At 33.5% G+C, this 5,346-nt stretch overlaps 1 pseudogene; it reads right to left on the bottom strand.

The window, feature by feature from the left end:
* Positions 1-279: 279 nt before the first annotated feature.
* Positions 280-398, bottom strand: LOC118610861 (annotated as a pseudogene).
* Between the last annotated feature and the right edge of the window lie 4,948 nt (positions 399-5,346).

Consider the following 5,346-nt stretch of genomic DNA (forward strand, 5'->3'; position numbering starts at 1 on the left):
TGTTCACCACCCAAAGTTAAACTTCCTTCGGTCACCGTATGTTTGACCCCTTTTACCCTTATCTACCCACTCCCCCATTTCCCTCTGGCAACCACTATACTTTTGTCTGTGTCTATGAGGTTGTTTTGTTTTGTTTTTGTTTTTGCTTTTGTTTTTGTTTTTGGCAAGGCGACCTATTGTCAACTTCACAGATCACAAGGGCATTGTCAGTTTAATCTCTTATTTATTTATTTATTTATTTATTTATTTATTTATTTATTTATATTTTTTTAGTTTTTATGCCTACAGCACCTGGTCTTCCTAGGTGATCTCCCATCCAAGTACTAACCAGACCTGACCCTGCTTAGTTTCCGAGATCACACGGGATCGGGCTTGTTCAGGGTAGCATGGCCTTAGACATGTCTATGAGTTTTCATTTGTATTGTTCATTTGTTGCCTTATTTATCTCATTTGTTTTATATCCCACATGTAAGTGAAATCATATGGTTCTCAATTCTTTGTCTTACCCCCCCGTCCACAAATCTTTGTGGGTTCCACATAAGAAGACATCATTTAAAAAAAGAGAGAGTTATTGAAACTAGTATCAGATATCTAGGTTTAAATATGAATTAGCTCTGTCATTTAAAAATGGCAAATCTCTTCGGAAATTTCAAGTTACCTGTGCCCTCTGAGAATCAGTTTTCTCATTCAGGAAATGGGAGAATTCCTAGGCAATTCACCTCACAGTTGGTTGTAGGGAGCAAATGAAATTGCAAATGTGAATAGGCTATATTTATATGTGAATGGGCATATATTGCAAATACAGCGAATTATTGTAATAAATATTTAATGTATATTTGAGCATAGTTTTAAATACATAGTTTTCAATATAATTTTTAATCCATAGTTATCAACTATGATTTTTAGCTTTTTCCGAGGGAAAACAAAACAGAAAATCTTCAAAATATGTAAAGATAAAAAATAAATTAATACAATGTAATAAATAAAAAGAAAATAAAATGAGATGGTGGCAAATAGAGCCAATAATTATGATGGCAAATATAATCTATAAATGTGGAGTCTGATATAGCACGTAGCTCAGTAAGACCAGAATTTTACATGCCAAAAGCTTAGTTTAAATGTAAACCACTTTTGAGTGCCAGTATGTTATATCTCACTAATTGCTCTAATATAAATGATATTCTTGTTCTCAAGAAACTTCAATGTAAAGAACAGAGTAATTTTTCTATGGGATAAAAATTTGAGGCATAATATATGGAAAATTCAGATTCTAAACTTATTAAATCTTGAACTCATGCTATTTTTTATTTTGACTAAAAGACAAAAAATAGCTATAAAAACTCCAGTTTATATCCTATCCTGAAATTATAAAACATAGGTTAATTATCTATTTAATAAGAAAGTCATAAACACAGGAAGTAAAATTGAAAACATTAGGTTCATTCTAATAGGGTACAAATCATTTTTACTTATCTTTTAATGAATAACATGATCAAGGAAGGAAAATATGAAGGAAAAAAAATGGATAATGGTAGCCACAAATTCAACAGCCTTCTAAGATCAGACAGATTATGTAAAATAAGTAGATGATCATTAACATGAATAGAATAGATGTGGAAAATGGAAGAAAGAACATCTATAAATAAATGAATTCAAACTTTTGAAATACTACCTGTAGCATGCAAAAACCTCCATTACAAAAAAACCTGTAAATGCTGGATACCTATTATAAACTTAAAAAAATAAATTCATATCTGGAAAGATCAAAAGAAAGAAAAGAAAATGTTCATGAACCAAAAAATGAGAGTGAGTAGCAAACTAGGGCTGATATTTTGGCTATCTTCAGAGAGTATCCTGCACAAGATAGCTGAAAGGCTTGGATTTTTTATGTTCATAAAAGGATAGACAATAGGACCTGAGCTTGCAAAAGTCAGTATTATGATAAAGATTCCTTAACGGAAACTTCAAAAACTACATGCCTAATAAAATACTAAATTGGAATAAATTATCAGCACAGAAACACAATAAGTATTTTTCAATTTCAACCTGGGTTCAGAGTGAGACAAAATATTGTCCTGAGAATATAACCTTGAAATCGTATCTCTCATAACCTTGGGATTAAATTTTATATTACATGCATGGTCTTCAAACTCCTAAGCTTAAAAGTTGACATAAAAAGTATAGCAGGCAGGGTTCTACTAACTTGGTGATCAGGCTTCTCTTACTGTGACAAATGTTGCACATAGCAGAAGCAACCTGAAATATTTTTAGGAGGAATATGGCTTTATATCATCAATGATATACTCGCAGTTTGGAATTACGGAATATTTGAGAATGAAACAGCAGAAATATCCCATATCAAAATTAGACTCCCAAGAACTTGGTAGAACTAAGGGGGAAAATTCTATAAAATTTGAGTTTAAAGTAAATGTAGTCTCAAAAACTGTTTAAAGTCATAGAAAAGACACTATCAATAATGAACAGATAATCCACCCCACAGAGTATAAATTGTACAGAGTAAAATTATACAGTACTATACAGTACTATATTATCACGTATCATTATCATACCCATTGTAAGCAAACATTACTTTTTACTTTCTAATGCTGAAAAAATTTGCCTTTCTCCATGGTAATCCTTTAGAGAGTTCAATATTCTACTGTATTTATAATGAAAAAAAATCAACAGTTGAGCTCTTCATACAGCTGGTATATGGAGTCCCATTTTCTGTGTGTGTGTGTGTGTGGGTGCGCACGCGTGTGCGCGCACACACGCACGCATGCGTAGGAAAACATGTGGACAGTATCAGCACTGAGCTGATCAAGAAGGGGAGGTTTCAGTGGTGAGACATCCAATTGAAAGAATGAACAAGGAGCCTACATGAGAATGAAATGGCAGGCACCAACTTTATTGCGGGGAGCACAGGCTTCTGCGTTAGGAGACTACATTGGCCTTACATGTGTCAGAGAACAATAGTGGCATTCTGCCACACATGCGTAATAAACAGTAGGCTGAATCATACTTACGTAAGTTAGGCATAGGTGCCCTACTACATTAATGTAACATTTTAAATCCAGAGTCCTGTCCCTAGCTGCAAGCCTGGATTACAGACAGACCTGAGACCCACAGTCAGGGATATATTTACATGATGTTGCCAGTTTATATTTGTATTGTTCCTGTAAGATTTAAATAAAGAACAAAATGAAATTTAAATAATTGTTTAAATGGCATTTTGACTAAAAGTTTTCTCAATTCACCAGTTCTGAGAGATTATAAAGAAATGATCGCATTCAATCTTTCTAAAGTGAACCAAGCTTTTGCTATCACTACTTTTTACACTGGTTCTACATGGGTGGTCTTTTATTTTACAGGGCATATTAATCTCCTGTTATACATGCCAGCCACTACTGTGTGTCATCTCAGTACAGGACAATAAAGTGACTCCGGAGTTTCTTTCTAAACTTAGTGACCAGCCTTCTCTTACTGTGACAAATGTTTATGGATTCTTCTAATTACACGTCTGGTTTAAAGCTAAGATACCAAGAGAATACAGTTCTCTTTTGTAAAGTTCCCAAGGTTTTTCTATAATAATCAATTACCATAATGAGTTTTTTTAAAGCTTCCATTCATCATTTTCTTAAAATATATAAACTACCAGGATAAAGATAAATAGCCATAGCCAGAAAACCCTGAGGCGCTCTACCAAAGGTTTCCTTTAAATCAAAATCAACTGGAAAACATGTTGGATTTTATTTCAAAGTCAGTCTTGCTTAGGTTCCAAAAAGAATTGTGTGTAAAACAAACAAACAAACAAAAAAAGGAGTAAAAGAAAATCTATGACGAGTTGGCTTCATAAGACACTGAATCATTATCACAATCATAGTTCACATACTTTTGTTAAATGAGTCTCTCTAGCCAGCTTTTATACCTTTAAAACTAGAAAATAATCCTGTACCTGGGCTTTTCCTTAGCTACTAATCTATTGTCTTTTTCTGTTCTTAGAAAAATAGTACCCAAACAGGAAGTTATTTGGCATGTCTTTATTTAAACCAGGGTTTCTCAACCTTAGTACTATTGATATCTTGGGAGGTAGAATTCTTTGTTGTGGGAAGCTCTATTGTGCATTGTAGGATATTTAGCAACATATCTGGCCTTTATCCACCAGTTGCCAGTAGCAGACACTCTCTTCCCCTAAACTGTGACAAGCAAAACTGTCTTCAGACATTGACAATTGTCCCTATGGGGCAAAGTCCCTTTCCCATCTGAGAACAAGTGCTCTGTACCTTCCATAAACATTTAATGTGTGAGAATTTAGCAGAATATTCAATAGCATAAAATTGGTATGAAACTGAGAAAAATAGGGCAAGGATTAGTAAGATGATTCAGCTGGTTGAACCTTGGAAGGGATGACATTGGGTAAGATTTGGGTGATGACAGATGTGAGATGACAATGACAGAGTAAAAAGGTTTCCTATGTCATTTAGCCACGAATGTGCCTTTTTAAAATTACGATACCTTAAATGTGGACTTTCTATAAGATATGTTCTTTAGTCTCTTTGCTCTTTTTCACTACTTTCTCTCTTGATTGTCTAATATCTTATGGCTTTATCATCAACTCTTGGAAGCCATTTTAGGCTTCAACTACCTTCCTAACTTAAGCCCCCAAATCAAAATAGCTGCTGTATACTTGCACTCTATGTATTCTCTATAATACTGCAATTTCTGCTCAAACTGCTCTTTTTTTCAGGCTTTGGGTATCCCAAATTTATGTTCCCAGACAGAGGATTTTAAGGAAAATAATTAAAGAAAAATTGTATTGATTATAATTTTTGCCTTTATAGTTTATTTTCGTGTTATTATATCTTATATCTTACATAATAAAGAAGAATAGGTAGTACACAAATTTTGAATTAAAAAATAAAAGAGTTTAGTCCTAGCTTTGCTGTGTTTTAGCAGCACTAAATCAGGCAAATCACCTTCCCAAGTTTGAATTTCCTACTGTGTAAAATGAAGCTTTTTCAAAAAGTCCTTATGCAGCTTAAATAAGATACCACATGTAGGGGTGGAGATTCACCTAATAAAATGTCTAACATATAATATGAATTAAATGAAATAGATTATTTTCCTTTTCATTGTTGTTGCTGCAGCCACCATGAATGAGGCTCCTGATTATATCACTGTGGTGTACATTTTTTTTTTCCCAACTTATTTTTCTGTCTATCAACCCTATGCCATTGGTCATGATCTCCTATTAGGTATATAAAATTGCCTGTTTCATCACATTCCTATTAACATCGTGTGTGCTTAGCCTTTCTCTTCCTTCTTTTGCTCTTCCCCTTCTTTTTA

The sequence above is a fragment of the Rousettus aegyptiacus genome, unplaced genomic scaffold, assembly GCF_014176215.1.
Source record: "Rousettus aegyptiacus isolate mRouAeg1 unplaced genomic scaffold, mRouAeg1.p scaffold_m13_p_13, whole genome shotgun sequence".
Taxonomy (NCBI): Eukaryota; Metazoa; Chordata; class Mammalia; order Chiroptera; family Pteropodidae; genus Rousettus; species Rousettus aegyptiacus.